The sequence below is a fragment of the Galeopterus variegatus genome, unplaced genomic scaffold, assembly GCF_000696425.1.
Source record: "Galeopterus variegatus unplaced genomic scaffold, G_variegatus-3.0.2 Scaffold10225, whole genome shotgun sequence".
Lineage (NCBI taxonomy): Eukaryota > Metazoa > Chordata > Mammalia > Dermoptera > Cynocephalidae > Galeopterus > Galeopterus variegatus.
In genome coordinates, this window is record NW_007736336.1 from 47,381 (window position 1) to 65,798 (window position 18,418).

At 52.2% G+C, this 18,418-nt stretch overlaps 1 long non-coding RNA gene across 1 annotated transcript in view; it reads right to left on the minus strand.

The window, feature by feature from the left end:
* LOC103609872 overlaps positions 1-15,964 on the minus strand; it is a 29,577-nt gene extending 13,613 nt beyond the window's left edge. The window contains exons 1-2 of the long non-coding RNA XR_552170.1: positions 15,788-15,964; positions 2,785-2,870 (exon numbers count right to left, since the gene is read on the minus strand). This is a non-coding gene — a long non-coding RNA (uncharacterized LOC103609872). The remainder of the gene's footprint in view (positions 1-2,784; positions 2,871-15,787) is intronic.
* Positions 15,965-18,418: the final 2,454 nt, after the last annotated feature.

Here is an 18,418-nt window from a genome sequence, read left to right on the forward strand (position 1 = left end):
GATCACTGCAACAAACAGCCTCCTGGCTGACTCCCTGCTTCACAGCTGCCAGAGGGATCTGCTTAAAATGTAATTCAGGTCACATCATGCTACTATTCAGAACCTTCCATGGCTCCCTACTTCATTCTGTGTAAAAGCCAAAGGCTTTCGGGTGGGTGGCCCACAAGGTCGTGCATGACCTCGCTCTTGATGCCTCTCTGGACCACCACCACTCTCTCCCTTGCTCACTCTGTTCCAGACACGATGGCCTTCCTGCTGTGCCTGAACAGGCCAGGCCTGCTCCTGACTCAGGGTCCTCATGCTTGCTGTTCCCTCTGTCTGCAGCACACTTCCCCAGACACCTACGCAACTCACTCCCTCGCTTCCTACAGGTCTTACTAAGTGCCACCTCTCAGTGAGGCCTTCCCTGACCACCACACCCAGTTGCCCAACACCTCCCATCCGCCTCCCCTGCTTTATTTTTCCTTAGCAATTAACACTGTTATACACACACTATATTTCATGTATTTGTCTGTTTTTCCTTAGCCGTCTCTCCTCCACTAAAGCACAAGTTTCATGGAGTAGGTATTTTTTGGCCAGTTTTCTTCACTGTTAGGTCCCTAACCAAAACAGTACCCAGTACATAGTAGGTGCTCAATAAAAACTTGCTGAATGAATAGACACGTGCAAAGAAAAATGGACAGAAACAGGCAATTCATAAATGAAGAAGCAGAAATGGTCAACAAGCGTATACAAATATGCTCGACTTCATTAATGATCAGGGAAATATAAAGTAAAATCATTTTTACCTCTCACATTGGCAGGGATTTAAGCAATTGATAATGCCCACGGTCGACAAGGCTGGGAGGACAGGACCTGTTGTGCGTGGTCTGTGGGAGCCATACATTTGCACAACCTTCTGGAGGTTGATCTGGCCACATGGAACAGATCAAACATGGAAGTGTGCATGCCTCTGACCCTGGCAGTCCGCTTCTGGAAATATTCCCAAAGCACCCATAATACAAGTGCATACAGATGTACCAACCCAGAGGTTCCCTGAGCGAGGTTTATAAATAGCCAGAAACAACCTAAATGGCCACTGACAGGATTAATAATTGATAAATAATTCACAGACCATCCATGCAATGGATGTAAAAGGATAGGGAAGAGCTCTGTGGCAGAGCCTGAGAGGATCTCTACAAGACATGGTGTTAAGTGAAGAACCAGGGACAGGGCAGTGTTACTAGTATGATCCCGTGTTTTTGCTTTTAAAACATGTCTATCAGCACAGAGAAGAAAGTCTGGAAGGATACTCGTGTATTATCAAACTAACTAGCAGGGGTTAGCCTTTGGGAGGACAAGGTTATAGAAAGGGCTCGAACTGCATGCTTTAAATACCTCTAGGTAGGTAGGTAGGTGACATCTACAGAATATATGATTTTCATGAGCAGAAAAATGATTTTGCTTAGGGAGAAAACACCTTCTATGGCTTCCCACTGTTAAAGAATGCAGAAAGAGGACATTCCAAGCCCTCCATTATCTGTCCCTGCCTCATCCTTCCCCCCCATCCCCACCCTGGCACCCCCAAGCACTCTGGGTTCCAAGCACATCAAATAATCTTCTATTCCTGGTTCCTTTCACAACTCCATGCCTGTCTCACAGCTCTGTTCATGGGCACAAAGGTCCAGCCTGCCCCGCCCCATGACCTCCTCAGCCCAGACGCTGCTGTCAGAGAGTCGGAGAGCGGGAGGCGAGGAGCCTACAGCCCCAGCCTCCAGAGAGATCCCCAAGGTCTCTGCCCCAGCGATGGCCTGCGGGACCTGGGGAGTCAGGAAATGCCCATCAATTGTGGCCTGAGCAGGCTGGGCTGCCCTCTGGGGCACCCACCATAGGCACTGGAGGCAGCTGATCAAAGGAGGCCAGTGTGGGCCAAACAGGGAGGACCAGCCAGAGGAGGAGGGGGACTGGGGGTTCCGCCCCTGTCAGGGTTGCCAGGTTTAGCAAATAAAATTGTATGTGCTGTACAACATTGGGGACATATTTATACTAAAAAATTATTGGTTGCCTGTCTGAATTTCAGATTTAACTGGACGTCTATATTTTTTCTAGCGACCCTAATTGCTGCCCCATCACAACCCTTGAGGGCCTCGGGATGCCCAGGGGCAGGAGAGAAATGCCCTCTCTCAGGCCCAACACAGAAGGGACCTGGTGCTGGGAGGAGCACACCTGCCCTGGGGGAGTCCCACAGAGAGCCAGGAACTTCCAGAGGAAGAGCCGTCACTGTGATGTTATTGTGATGCTTGGCAGGAACAGCAGCAAAAAGCCAGAGCGACAGCAATGGGGTGGAACCGCAGATGTAAAACCTCCTACAGCCAAAGTACTTGGCAGGTGTGTATTGCCAGACAGATCCCGAGCAAGCCGCAGACAGTGAGCATGTGGGGACAAAACTGGGGCTGCGGGAGTGATGGGTCCCAGGGCCTTCAGCACCCTGGGGACGCAGCCTGGTGAGGAAGGATGGCTGCCGGGGTGGCCGCCCTGCTGCTGGGGCCTTCGAACCCCACACCATGACCCCCAGCACTGCCTTGGCAGGGGCTCACTCACTGAGGGCCAGCCTGGGTCAGGGGAGCCGGTCCTCACACCCAGAGCCCTCCCACCCGGCGCAGAGGCACGAGGCAGGGTGAGCCCACATCGCTGTCCCCCTACCTGGGTCAGACGGCACCGGGAAGCAAATAGATGGGCCTCTGGGGGCCCCGGGAGCAGCAGCCTGTCCGTGGCGGTCCCAGCATGGCATCGCTGTCCCCCTACCTGGGTCAGACGGCACCGGGAGGCAAATAGATGGGCCTCTGGGGGCCCCGGGAGCAGCAGCCTGTCCGTGGCGGTCCCAGCATGCACTGTGGGGAAGAGTGGGAAGGTTAGCACGGGCAGAGATGGGGCTTCCCGCTACCCCGGGGTGAGCCCACCTCACATGGGTTCCCCAAGGCAGATCCCCGTTGCCCAGCCCAGCGGGGCTCGGGGCTGCCTCCCACGTCGGGAGCCAGCCCTCCACTGATCACCACCCCAGGAGTGTCACTCGCTGGCCTGGCACTCAAGGCCCTGTCCAAGCCCCTCCCTTCTCACCTCACCCTCTCTCAATGTCCTCCATAGTCAGCCCCACCTCTGCAGCTGGCCAACCCCACCCCCTTCTCTCTGAGGTTCCCACTGCTGCCCATCAAGTCTGTCCCCTGCCTCCTGGAAGCTTCACTTACACGTCCTCAGCCCCCAGCATCCCTCAACCCATGATGTCTGGCTTCTGCCCGCCACCCCTGCAATACCCTCAGCAAGGATCCCAAGGACCCATCCCACCCACACAGTGCTTCAATCACCCTCTGCCGACACCCCCAGTGGCACCCACCACACCCAGAGGAGAGTGGAAGCCCCTTAACCTGGCCTAGGCACGCTACTCAGCCTGCCGGCCTGTCTCCCACCTCTGTCCCCTCCCCCTCACTCAGCTCTGCCACATGACACCCGGCCCCTCTCCTCAGCCAGGCCTGAGCTGACGGCCCCTCCTCAGAAAGCCTCCCCTCACCACCGTGTGAGGGAGCCCCTCCTTACCACGCCACACTACCCTGAGGAGCTGATTTGTCATTTGGTTTTCCCCATTTCCAGTCAGGCTTACTGAGGTATAATTAACCCACAGCAAAATTTACTCTTTCTAGTGCAATTCTGTGAGTTTTGACAACTGCATATGGCCATGTAACCACTACCACAATCAAGACATAGAATAATTCTAACACCCCCAAAGTCCCCTGTGCTGTCCGTTTGTAGTCAGCTCCCTCCCACCCCAGCCCCGGCCAACCACTGCTCTGTTTTCTGTCCCTGTAGTTTTCCTTTTTCAGAGCACCGTACAAATGGAGTCAACTACATGCAGCCTTCTGAGTCTGGCTTTGTTCACTTAGCATAATGCACTTACGATTTACCTGCATTGTCTCTTGTATCAGAATTTCATTCTTTTTTATTGCTGAGCAGTAGTCCATTATTTATCCACTCACCGACTGAAGGACACTTAAGTTGTTAAAAGTTTTTGGAGATTATGAATAAAGGCACTATAAATATTCACATATAGGTTTTGCATGAACGTAAGTTTATTACTCTTGGGTAAGTACCTAGCAGTAGGATTGCTGAGTTGTATGGTAAGCATATTTTTAACTTTATAAGATTTCCAAAGTGGCTACACCATTTTGCATTCCCATCAGCAACCTATGAGAGTACCAGTTGTTCTACATCCTTGCAAACACTTGTTATTGTCAATTTTTTTAAAGTCAGTGTAACGACATGTGCTGGTATCTCATTGTGGCTTTAATTTTCATTTCCCTCATCACTAGTGATGATGAGTAACTTTTCATGCACCCGATTTTTTTTTAGCACCATCACTACTTGAAATTATCATCTTAATTTAATTATTTACCTGTTTATATTCCATCTCCCCCATCATGTGAGAGGAGAGACCTTGACATTTATTCTTCCAACACTTAGAACAGTGTCTGGTTCTGAATGAGGAGGATGAGGATGATGGTGGAGGTGGTGGAGGTGGTGTTAGCTAACATCTACAGAGCCCTCATCGAGTGCCTAGCACCATTTGCAGCATTTTACAAATATGTGAGGATGAGGATGATGGTGGAGGTGGTGGAGGTGGTGCTAGCTAACATCTACAGAGCCCTCATCGAGTGCCTAGCACCATTTGCAGCATTTTACAAATATTAACAAATTTAATCCTCACAAACCGAGAGACAGATGCTATCAATGCTCCCATTTTACAGAGGAAAAAACCGAGGTAGAGAAGAATCATCAGCCTGAGGAAGGTCACACAGCTAATAAGGGGCTGAGCCAAGCTCTGGTCCCAGGTGTTCTGGAGTCAGAATCTATAACCATAGTCAGGACATTACACAGACCATGGCAGCCACTTGATGCACCCCAGGTGGAAAGAATGAACAGGAAGTCATGGCCTCGGCTCTTCTAAAACCCTCGCTCTGAGCATGGTCCTATAATAGCCTTTGCATCAGAGCATTTTCCTGCTCACTGAACGTCAGCACATTTCCTTGGCATTTCCTCAGTCCCTTTACAGTAGGAGGAGCCATACAAGAAGCTCTGGCCAATGGGCTGTGAACAAAAGTGATGTGTGTCATTGCTGGGCCAAAGCATTTAAGAGTCACTTGTGACCCTACCATTTTCTCTTTTCTGCTACAGTGTTGGGAGGCCTTATGTCCCAGATGGGGAAAGACGGCATTCCTGGCAGCTTGGGTCCCTGAGTGACTGTGTGCACCAGAGCGCCACCACATTCGCCACTCCCCACACTGGACATGCAGTGCGAGTTCCTATAGTAAAGGAGGAAAGAAGGGAACCTTGGTTGCATTAAATCACTGGGAATTCAGAGTATTTGTTACTGCAGCACAGACTTGCCTATCCTATTATGTCCCCACTGGCCCCTTGGGAGCACATAACCTTGTTGTGTTTGGTTTGAGAACATGTTTGGATGACTTTCTGGATGAGAGAACTAAGCCCCATTTGGGAGCCTCTAAGTAACTAAGATTTCAGTGGGGGATAAAATAATGTCAGTTCCCACGCTGAAGCATTCCCTATCCACAAGGAAAAGGGGGAGCTTCTGAACTCTGCAGTGGGGTCGAACTCTGCAGGATGGTCCCCACGTGGAGAAGGAGGGGTGAGCTAAGGCAGGTAGTGGCATCTCCGTGACAGCTAGGGCCACGGCCTACATTCGAGGGCCTGAACTTGACTTTAGAACAAAGGCTGGAGTGTCTTCTGAGCTTTGTCTTGGATTCAGGTCTGGGACCAGCTCTCAGAAAGGCACTGGGGGGCCAGCCCGGTGGCGCACTGCTACAGTGTGCCGCTTGGGAGTGCGGCGGCGCTCCCGCCGAGGGTTCGCATCCCACATACAGACCGGCCGCTCACTGGCTGAGCGAGGTGCGGGCGCAACACCGAGGGTTGCGATCCCGTTGCCAGTCCCGGTCCGGTACGGGCGTGACACTGAGGGTTGCGATCCGTTGCCAGTCACGAAAAAAGACAAAAAGGAAAAGAAAAAAAAAAAAGAAAGGCACTGGGGCCCCCTACTCGTCTGCCCTGGACGGACAACTCAGGGGAAAAGGAAAACTCCTACAGGGCCTTGAAGCTGCAAGTGACAATGAGCTGCAAGCTTAATTGTAGGTTTATGTTTTGAACTTATTGGCACTTTTCTTTGACAATTATCACCTTAAATGTTATGGGCTCCTGTGGGGCCACACAGGAAATAGGGGGAAGAGGCAGCCCCTCCAGATAACACGGGCACTAGCAGGTGAACAGAGGGAAAGCCCTTAATGTTTATAAACCTACGACTTCCTTTTTCCAAAAAGTAAGACTTAGCTGCAGTGATTTCTGTGGGAATTTTTGGGTAAAGGAGTTTTTAATTGGGTGCAGGCCCGAGGTTTTAACCCAGTTTAGACACCTTGCATCCACACTCAGGGCCATGGGATTTGCTTAAATATTCTCAAGATAAGGAACTGTGCTCTGGAATTTGCTGTGCTTTCTGCTCTTGTTTCCCGTGGGCAAGTTTCCTGGCCAGTGATGCTGAGAATGACTCGACTCGGCGTCAGGGATCCAGGGTTAGCTCATGGCTAGAGTAGAGTCGGTTAGCTGGGCTGGGGTCAGCTCAGACCCTCGGCTCCAAGGGGCACCTGAGCATCCTCACTCAGGGAGGAAGGGGTTTTAAATTTGGATTTTATGATCTGTTTCTCAGGGGCCCAGGCAATGCTGGGATGAATGCACAGGCTCTCGGGGAAATGCCTGACTAGAAGAACGCTTCGGGGGAGGAGTCACGAATCGTTTTCCCTTGAATGGTTTCTGCTGATTGATTGGGCTTTAATTCACTGTCTGCCAAGGACTTGGAGGCTGAAAATAGAGGACAAAGGTTCAAAGGCAAATGGTGAAAGAAGTTCCTGTGGGGAATTGAGGAAGAGTGGGCATACAAACGAAGGAGGTGGCAGGTAGAGAGGGGATGGAAGGGACAGAAGGAGGCAGACACTGAGGTGAGGGGCGAGCGCCACCCCACCATAGACAGCGCCCAGGGAGCCCTCTCTGGGCTGAGCGCTTTCCATGCGCTAACTCATCTACTTCCCACAAGCACCCTAGGAGGTGGGTACTGGGTTCTCCCCAGCTTCAGGATGGGGAAACCGAAGCACAGGAAGGTGGATGGGATCACTCGCCTTGTAAGGGATGGGGCTGTGTTTCAAACCCAGGAGTCTGGCTCCAGCACTGGTCCCTGATAAAACGGGGTGGGTCACACTGGAGATGAACGGAAGGCTTCTTGACACCACTGGCAGGAATTCTGTCTGTGGGTGGTTGGATCTCAGTCGGTGAAAAAAATCTTCCTTCTGCCACTTACTAGCTCTGTGATCTTCAGGAGTTTACTTAACCTCTCTGGGTCTGGTTCCTTATCTGTAAAACTGTACTTCATATGGTCGTAGAGATTAAAGAGTGTGTGAGAACGTGTGTGTGTGCAGTGCCTCGTACAGTACTAGGTAGAGAACAGATACTCCACAAAAAGTAGACATTACACCCTGCGAGGAGCCACAGTACAGATGTACCAATCTCCAGAATTTCCAAGCGTGTCCACAAAGCGTGCACGTGTGTGCATGTACGTGCTCCTATGTACATGTGTCCCTGCCAAAGTGAGCACTCACGTCCACCTGCATGCATTTCCCTCCCTAGTCCTTTCCCCAGCTCAGGAGGTGGTACTATCAGCCTCGCAGTCACCCAAACCAAACGCCCAGGCATCCCTCCAGAGTCCTCTCTCTTTCCCTCTCTCACCCTCACATCCTATCACCATGCTCATCCAATTCCCGAATATTTCTCAAACTCCTCTTCTCCCCAGTTCTCCCCTACCCCAGTGCAGGCACAGAGGTCTCAGCTGTTTTCTGTCTTCTTGCTTGCAGTCCCCCCTCCACCCAGCCTCCACACAGTGGCAATCTGAATGACCCCTCCCAGTCACAAGTCTGCCTCATCCCTGCTCTGCTGAAAACCCTTACAGGAAGCCTAGCCAAGCCAGACGTGAAACTCAGGAGCCCTGGGAAGTTGGACAGATTTGTCTAAATGAAGATCTAGAGCTTCTATATGGCCAAAGATACCATAAACCAAGTTAAAAAGACAAACAGCAGACTAGGGGAAATATTTCCAACGCACATAACAGACAAAAGTTTTAAAATTCCTAATACACTAAAAGCTCCTTTATATCAATAAGAAAAAGGCAAAAAGAAAAGAAAAATGGACCAAGAAATAAAGTCAATCCCCAGAGAAAGAAATACACATGGCCAGTAGCTGCAGGAAAAGATGCTCAGCCTCACTGGGGAGAAGGCTAAAGTGAGTGCTGAAACCACAGTGAGATATTTTTTGAGACTGACAAAAATTAAAAAGATTGATAATGTGCAGTGTGGAGGATGGTGTGGGGATATGGCCACTCTCAGAGACCAAGGGTGGAAACATAAACGGGCCCAACCTTTTGGAAGAGCAGTGTGACAGTACCTACCAAAATTTAGCAAGCATACCCATTTAGAACTCCACATCCAGAAATCTATCCTACAGAAATGCTTACACGTGTCAGCAAGATATATATTCAAGGATGTTCACTGCAGCATTATTTGCAGGAGTGAAAAATTGCAGACAACCTAAATATCCATCAACCTGGGACTAGGTGCATAAATTATACTATATCCAAACACTGGAATATTAGGCAACGATTAAAAAGAACACAGTAGATCAATAGGCCGTGACACTGACAAATGCCCACAATACACTGGTAAGTGAAAAATGGACGTTGTAGAGAAATGTGCGTAATATGATTCCATTTCTTTTCTTAATAATGTACAATAACTATGTAAAGGCACAGAAAAAGTTTTGGAAGGAGACACATGAGACCAACAACAGTGGGACATTAGCAGAGTGGGATTTAAGGGCAAAGAGGGGACTTCCCTACCTTACGGGACACACTTCTATATCGCTTCAATTTTTTTTGACTTGAGCAAATATTGCTTTTCTGGTAAAAAGAAAAGATTCCTCATTCCATGGCCCCTCACAAGCTGTAGGACAAAGTCCAAACTGCTCAGTGTGGCACCCTAGATGCCCAGGACACAGGGTCTGTGCCCAGCAGCCTCAGTCCCCCCTTGTCACACTCTTACCTGAAATCTAGATGCTCCCAACTCCCTTACATGTCCCCCAAACTGCCTCTGGGCCTTTGTCCCGTGAATCCCTTTTCCTGGAATGTCTTTTTTTGCCTTCTGTGCCTCATCTTTCAAGTTGCCACTCATATGTCACCACCTTTTGGAAATGCTGCCCGAACACTCCCCACATGCTGCCTTCTGGGGCCATTACTCCGGTAACACTGGTGACAGTGAACGAATAGTGCACATCATGAGTTGGGGGCTGAGCCATGTGCCTTACACTGTATTGACTCATTTAATCCTCATAGCATCCCTCTGAGGTAGGTTTGTCATCACCTCATTTAACAGATGAGGAAACTGAGGCACAGAGAGGTTACATGACTTGCTCAAGGTTACATAACCAGTAAGTAGCAGTGCAGGTAAGTGGACCTGGGCAGAGTGTCCCAAGCAGCCCTCCACCAGCGCTTAGCACGCTGGGCTGGAAAGCCTTGTACCTGAACCTGCCCAGCTCCAAGACGTGTCTGTGAGCCCCAAGGCTGGGATTTGCCTCGTTCTTTCCCCAGAACCTGGACATGGTGGGAGGTGCACAGGGAAGTCTGCTGGGCCCAGAAGCCAGCCCCACCCACCCCCCAGCCAGTGCTGAAATAGGCGCCTGCAGGGCTGGTCTCCTCAGGGGACCGGGCCGGGGTGCGGCTAGGTGAGGACTGAGACCAGCCCTGTGGGGGGCCAGCTGATTCAGGCACGACCCCTCCCAATGTGAGGACCCCAGCTACCTCCTGTGCAACTACTGTGTGCCAGGCCCTGGGGGTAACTGGCCTGGGAAGTGGGGTGCAAGGAGATGACCCTGCCCTCCACACAGCTGCCAAGTCAGATGCAGGGGGGCCAGGAGCCTAAGAGGGGGACAGGCAGCCAGAGCTGTAGCAAAGTGCTCGGTGGCTACAGTGCAAATGTTTTATAGTTTTCCCCCCAAAACTCATATAGAAGCTTGATTCCCATCGTTACAGTGTTAAGAGGGTGGGAAATTGACTACAGCATTTGGGAGGTGATTGGATTGTGAGGGCTCTGCCCTCATGGGTGAATTAATCCATTCATGGATTAATGGGTTAATGGATGAGTGAGTTATCACAGAGTGGCACTAGTGGCTTTATAAGGAGAGCAAGTGAGCATGTTAGGACACTCTGCCCCCTACCGTGTGATGCCCTGCACCACCTCAGGACTCTACAGGGTCCCCACCAGGAGGAGGGCCTTCGCCAGATGCATCCCAAAACCTTGGACTTCCCAGCTTCCAGAACTGTAAGAAATACATTCTGTTTCTTTAGAAATTACCGTTTCAGATATTCTGTTATAAGCAACAGAAAATGGACTAATAATACACCAGGGGAGGAGGCCTGGCTTCTGATTGGGGTGAGGACAAACGGAGTCTCCATGAAGGAGTGGCATCTGGGCCCAGCCTAGAAGGATGAATGGGATGTGGGAGGATGGAGTTGGGGGAGGGGAGCCCCAGGGGCTGGCACAGCTTGAGCAAGGGCTCCTCACCTGATGGAGGGGAGGAGGTGGGGAAGAGCCACTGGTTTTGGCTGGAGCACAAGGCAAGGTGGGAAGCGGTAAGGGATGTGGCAGGGGGCATGCTGGGGGTCCTCGGAGAGAGACTGAGGGAGGGCGAGCTGCCCCCACCCTGCCAGGAGGAGGTGGTCCATGGAGGTGGCGGCTTAGGCCAAGGATCTGAGACTGTCCGGCCGGCTCCGCCTTTGCAGTCAGTAGTGTGACTGTGGCCTGGGGCCCCAACCTCAGCTCCCTCACCTGCAGACTAATAACCCAATTTCACAGACTATCCAGAGGATGAAACGAGACAGTGAAACCCAGAAAAGGGGTGGAGCAGCCGGGGGCACAGTGCTCCCCAGGGGTGTCTGCCCATGCACGTGTCCCTCAAGGCCTCCCATCCAGGGAAAGTATTCAAACAGATACAGTCCTCGCGTTCAAAGTGTAAGTCCAAGAAAATGTGATTTCACATTCTTCACCTTAAAGCGATATGGAAGGCAGAGCCCCATGAGCAGTTCCTTGCCTGTCAGGGCCTCAGTTTCCCCAGCTGGGTGGTGGGCATCTGTCTGGGTGGCTTCTCTGGGCCCGGCTATTCTGAAAGGGCTAGGCCACGGAAGGAGGGAAATGGGTGTGTGTGTGGAAATCCAGAGCCGTGGGATCCAGAGGGGGAGGGCCCAAGCCCTGAGCCTATGCTCGGAGGCCTCGGCCCAATGCCCTGTCCTCTGCCCAGACAAGGCCCTACTCACTCACTTCCTCCACTCTGAGGACCTCGGCTGCCTGGAAGCCCTCACCCCAGCCCCAGATGCCAGTCTGACTGGCCCAGGCTCGTCGACTGGCTCCCCAGGTCCCGCCAGTGTCCAGGCTGTGTTCACCAGGTGGGTGTGGAGGAGTCAAGGAGAGAAGCCCCCAGTCCCCAGAGCAAGTTCACTCTCAGTCCAGCGTGCAAGCCCGGAGGCAGGCAAGGCCCGGGAACACACCCAGCCTGGCTACTTCCAGCTGAGTGTCCCCATTTCCTCTTCCCTGAAATGGATACACATGACTTCCCGGTAAGGTATCATTATGAGCCCAGCATCCGGCACACAATCAACCCTCTCACAGGTGAGTTCCTTTGCTCACCATGAGCTGAGGGGGTCTCGGGGTCACGGCCAGCTCTTGGTAGGAGAATCACTTACCCTAAGCCCCCAATGTCCTCAAGAATGCCACCCCCTCATCTCCTCAGTGACCTGGCCTCAGCCTTCAGCACCTCCACCTCCACCGACTGCCGGAGGAACACTCTAAATGCAGACCCACACCCCCCACCAGTCCCCTGGGCTTCCCCACCTTGGCTCTGATCACTTGGTCCCGTTGTCACCTGTTCGCTTGTCATCTCCCTCACCAGCCCCATGGCCAGAAATCATGTTTGATTCATCTTGGCCATTCCAGAGCCTCATTTGGAGCCTGGCACAGGAGTCCTGCCCACAGGCAGCAGAGCTGGCAGTGCGGATGGTCAACAGGGCCATTCACCCCTCCACCCCAGCACCTGTTTCTCTGTTGGCATATCTATGACATTACTGGCCTTAGTGTGGGACCACAGTTAGGGCTCAGTATAAGGTCAAGGTTCAGTATGTTCAGGAACAGGGCTCAGTGTGAGGCTGGGATCAAGGTTCAGTGTGCAGCTGAGGTCAGGGCTCAGTGCAGGATCAGGTCAAGGCTCATTTTGTCCAGGACGAAGGCTCAATGTGGGGCTAGGGTCAGGCTGGCGTCAGTCTGGGGTCAAGAACATTTTCTGCCCCTCACTGTGAAAGGCTCAGGACTCTCTATCCTTTTACCCACAGCTTTGAAAATAACACATCTTGCCTCTGGGGTGCCAGGGCCTGTCTTCTGGGTCCCTACTATACCCGCTCTCTACCCTGGCTCGGCCCATCCTGTGCTCCACTCCAGACAGCTATGCTGCGATTCCCAGATCCTCTCTGCCCCAGCCACCTCCTGACCCCAGCAGAAGCAGCTCAGGGAGGGAAGTGCTCCCCTACATCCCTGCCTGGCCTTCAGAAGCCTGGCAAGGACAGTCGCCTTCTGGCGTGGATGCATTCCCATGCCAAGAGGAGGAGTGCTTTGTGGGTCATCTCAGATTTCTCGACTACCCACCCACTATCCCGACTCCATTAGTCCCGATGATACAGGGCCGACAGAGGTAAACCCAGATCTGGCTGAACATGTAGGTAAAGGTGTAGCTGGCACATGGCAGTGAGATGTGCTGCCCAAAACACCTCCTCCCACCAGTGTCTGAAATTCCTCCTTTGTGCTCCTTGCTTTTAAGCCACCTTTGCTGACCCTCCTGTGTGAAACCTCCATCTTGGTTCAGTTCTCAAACTCTCTGAGCACATGGACTGTTAGATCCCCAGGCCCTGGGTGAGTCAGGTCTGGCCCAGTTCTGGCACTTGCAAGGCTCAGAAACAGGAGCTGAACCAGAGACTGGCCTGAGTGGCCATCAGAACTGGGCTTGCTTCTGGGGATAGTAGTGCCAGGGCAGGAGATGGCACCTGCCCCGATCCCCCCACCCACCCAGCCAAGCCCCCAACTCTCTCTGCCTGCTACTCTCAAGCAGAGGGTCAAGTTGGTTTGCTGGCAAGACACATGGCTCTCATTTCAATTAATTAAAGAAAAATCTAATCACTGCATTAAACTTCTCATTACTCCACTTGAATACCCGTTAAGTAAATTTAATTACCAGAGGATTGGGTTTTCCAGCCTCTTTCATTAGCTTCTGATAAGACGGGGAGAGAGGAGGGAAGAGGGTGGGAAACAGAACAATGCTATTCCCGACCCATGGAGAACAGGGCGGGCAGTGTACCAGGGCCACCATGGTCAAGCTTTGGTGTCTCCTTGGGGACAGGCTCAGCCCTGAGCCTGGAGAAGACCCCCCGTCTGCGCTGCCTCTAGGAAGGTAAAGGCCTAGCATTTGGCTGCAGTCAGCACTGAATGCTTCATTTACAGACACTCTTGGTTATTTATACCCCACCTCCTTCCACAAGAGTTTGAGGCTGCTGAGAACAATATAAGCAGCACAAACTGAAAACCAAGAGAAGAAACCAGGACAAAGAAAAAATGAGACAGAAGAAGATGAAGCCAGAGACAAGGTTATTGAGCCACTGCATGCCACGGCCTCCTGAGCACTTATCAGAAATGAGCTACGAGCTGTCCATGAGCTTCCTAGCAGCCAAGGCAAAGACAGCAACATTCTTGAGCAATGATGCAGTAACCAATAGAGGATTCATGAGGAAATGCATGCTGGGCCTTGGTCTTTCCACCTTTAAAAAAGGGTGGAGCTGGAAGATGAACTAATGGAGGTAACCACTGGCTGGAGCAGTCAGCAGAGCCTTCCTGGAGAAGAAAGGACCTGAACTGGGCCTTGAAAAACAGGATGGGATGAGATAGAGAGCAAGGAAGGACATCATAGGCAGGGGGAACTGCATGGCCACGGTTGAAGGGAGAGAAGAGGAACTACTAGAGGAGAAGACGCTGAGGGCAGAGGGAGAGTGAGGGGCCTGGGTGCGGAAGAGCCTTCTCCAAAGGACGGGGCTGAGGGTGACCCCATCAGCAGACCCCATCAGCAGACCCCGGCTGGGCAGCCAGCTCCCTGTGGTACATGGTACTGGCACTGCTGGCTGGGGCAGGAGGAGCAGAAGGCAGAGGAGAGAGCAGACAGGAGTACTTCAGGACTGGCCAGGCTGGGGACAAAGGCCCCTGCCTCCCTCTACTATGGAGTGACCTGCCCAGATCGCCTTTATAGCTGGGGCACCACCCCAATGCCCAGCTGCAGGGAGTGTAGACTGCTGCAGCTCACTGACCCCCTTCTCCCGAGAACTGCCCTCCACAAATGTGGGCCACCTCACCTGAGCAGTACAGTCCCCTCCACGAAGGCCCACAGCCAGTGACTGGTTGTACAGAAAGCCTGGTCCCCCTTGTATGGGGGAGGGGGATGGTAAATCTGTGGCGTGAATTATGTTCCAGGGCCCCCTGGGCCAACCCAAGGCTGGGCCAACCTCACTGGGCTGTCATTCCTGCCCCAGTCTCTTCTCCTCCCCCCTTCTCCTGAGACCTACTCTCAATAAATCTCATGTGCACAAACCCTGGTCTCAGGCTCTGCTTGGAGAGATTCTGAGTAACAACATTCCCTTGCAGCTCCTTCCCAACCTGAAGGAAACAGGGATATCTTGAACTCCCTGGGGAGGGAAGCAGGAAGGGGAAGAGAACAAGGATTTACTGAGCACCCGCTAGGTGCCAGTGTGCTCCATACATCAATTCAGGCAGTTCTCACAGCACCCCTGCCGGGGGAGGTTCATTATCAGAGGAGGAAACTGAAGCTCAGAGAGGCACAGGGATTTGTCCTAGGACACACAGCACATCCATGTGTTTCTAAAAACTGGCCTCAAGCTGTCCAACCTGGGCAGACTTTGTCTATAATGATGATTTGTTATTTGCCTCCCCCAGTTGGGGAGGGGGTCTCCGTTCTCCTGTGAGCACAACCCTAAACTTTCTTTGGAATACACCCTCCCCTCATTCCTGGTCACATGGTTGGGGAAAGGCCAACTCTGGCTCCCAGCCTGTCAGTGGACCCAGTTAAATCTTCAGAGGGATCCAAATCCCGCCAATGGGGCCCAAGAGATCAACTCTTCAACTTTTATTTGTTCTATCAAGAAAGCAGATTTTGTCTCCATCCCTAACCCCAGATTTAAACCTGGAAGCATGTTGCCCCAGAAACTGCTGCCACACAACTTTTGCCCATATCATGCCCAATGACACTAGGAGGGGAGCCATCACTGAGGAAGAGGAATGGAGGAATAGAGACAGAAACCAGGCCCAGCTGCATTGTTTGAGCCACTAGATAGAACCCTGCCTGAAGTCCATCCTACCTCTGCACGCTTTGGTTACATGAGCTGATAATTTCATTTCACTGAAATAGGGTTTTTGGGGGGGGTTTTCGGCCACTTAAAACCAAAGGGATCCTTACAGATACTATGTTCAGAAAGGTATCCTTCCTGTTCCAGGGTGCAGGAAGGCTCAGGTATCCCTGGAATCCAAGGAATGTGTAGAGCGGGGTTGCCACCTACCGTGACTGCTGCTGTGCCCTGCTGAGTCCCGAAGCTTGAGGAGTCTCCTCAGCCCAGATTTGGGTGAGGAGTAGGCTTGGGAGCTGGTCTAGGGGCTGGACAGAGTCAGAACCCTGGATATATGGGCAGGAGGCTGTATAGCCCCACAGACTCAAGGCAGCCAGGACATGGCCTCAGGATCCCTAGAAAAGAGGAGAAACAAGAGTGAGCAGCAGGGTTCATATGGGGCACAGAGGGGCATGTGGGCACAGGAGGTAGGGCAGCTGGTGGCCACATCTCAGCAAGGGGGAGATCAAAGTCAGCCAAGTGTGTCTTCGGCTTCCTGACCCTCGCATCTCACCACCCCTCCCCCAGGTACCTCCAGGCTGCAGAAAAACCTGTCAGCAAGGGGGAGATCAAAGTCAGCCAAGTGTGTCTTCGCTTCCTGACCCTCGCATCTCACCACCCCTCCCCCAGGTACCTCCAGGCTGCAGAAAAACCTCTGCAGAAGGTCTTCCCCCGGAAGAGAAGGGGGAGGCCAGAACTAGGTATAGGCTGGAGACAGCCGCAGCAGCTCCAAGTAGATTCAGGCAGCTGCCTTCTTTGACCTCTAGTCTAGACTTCTAAAAAAGTCCTCGAGAGGACAACGTGTAACCCAAGAGGAGGAAGGGTGCTGTTGCAGGCACGGGTAGAAAGCAGCACAGGCCCTCCAAGTGCCCTGGCGTCTAAGGCATCAGGAGACCACTGACTCCACCTTCACACCAGGCTCCGTGGGCCCGTCCCTGGTGGGGGCCACCCCTCCCCGAGCCCAAACTCTTCCCCAGCCTCTCTCCTAAGCCAAGCTGGGACCTTTGGGAGGGAAACAGGATGTGGCTGTTTCAGACTCTGGACACTTCCAGAAGTCCTGGCATTTGGAAATTCACTAAACTCATTAGGCCCGTAATTAGCCCTCTGAGCTAAGGGCTGCTCAGTTACTTCATGGCTCCATGAAAAGGCTTGAGGATAGAGACCCTGGATCACAGCACATTAGGGCTGACTGGATCCCTGGAAACATCTCTAGACCAGCACTGTCCAATAGAACTTTCTGCCATGCTGAAAATGTTCTGTACCTGCACTGTTCAGTATGGTAGCCAACAGTCACATGTGGACACGGTGACTAGGAAATAGACGTTTTATTTTGTTTTAATTAACTTACATTTAAATCTAAATAGCCACATGTGGTTAATGGATACCATACCAGACAACACAGCTCTGAACCAACCCTTGCCCACCTCTTGGCCACAGTACATGGAAAAAACTGAGGTCCATAGGGGAAGGGATTGGCCCAAGGCCACACGGTGGGGATTTAAACCTGGAAGCATGTTGCCCCAGAAACTGCTGCCACACAACTTTTGCCCATATCATGCCCAATGACACTAGGAGGGGAGCCATCACTGAGGAAGAGGAATGGAGGAATAGAGACAGAAACCAGGCCCAGCTGCATTGTTTGAGCCACTAGATAGAACCCTGCCTGAAGTCCATCCTACCTCTGCACGCTTTGGTTACATGAGCTGATAATTTCATTTCACTGAAATAGGGTTTTTGGGGGGGTTTTTTGGCCACTTAAAACCAAAGGGATCCTTACAGATACTATGTTCAGAAAGGTATCCTTCCTGTTCCAGGGTGCAGGAAGGCTCAGGTATCCCTGGAATCCAAGGAATGTGTAGAGCGGGGTTGCCACCTACCGTGACTGCTGCTGTGCCCTGCTGAGTCCCGAAGCTTGAGGAGTCTCCTCAGCCCAGATTTGGGTGAGGAGTAGGCTTGGGAGCTGGTCTAGGGGCTGGACAGAGTCAGAACCCTGGATATATGGGCAGGAGGCTGTATAGCCCCACAGACTCAAGGCAGCCAGGACATGGCCTCAGGATCCCTAGAAAAGAGGAGAAACAAGAGTGAGCAGCAGGGTTCATATGGGGCACAGAGGGGCATGTGGGCACAGGAGGTAGGGCAGCTGGTGGCCACATCTCAGCAAGGGGGAGATCAAAGTCAGCCAAGTGTGTCTTCGGCTTCCTGACCCTCGCATCTCACCACCCCTCCCCCAGGTACCTCCAGGCTGCAGAAAAACCTTAGAGATAACAAAGTGAATCATGGCCCCTCTGCTCCATAGAACATTACGCAGCCATTAAAAATGACAAACAGACTGGTAGCCATGAGGAGCAATGTTTCCCTAACAACACTGAGCAGGAAAACTGAGAACATGCGTGTGGGGCAGGGTGGGCTGCAGCCTTGTGCAGGGCTCTGTGCTCAGCAAGCCCGCTCGCATCTGTTACCCCGCGACCACGATGCAGATTCATACCCATTTTACGGATGATAGAGGTGAGNCTGTTCACTGCAGGGTTATTTTCAATAGCAAGACACTGGAGCCTGCCTAAACATCCCACAACCCCCTCTGCTCCATAGAACATTACGCAGCCATTAAAAATGACAAACAGAGACTGGTAGCCATGAGGAGCAATGTTTCCCTAACAACACTGAGCAGGAAAACTGAGAACATGCGTGTGGGGCAGGGTGTGCTGCAGCCTTGTGCAGGGCTCTGTGCTCAGCAAGCCCGCTCCCATCTGTTACCCCGCGACCACGATGCAGATTCATACCCATTTTACGGATGATAGAGGTGAG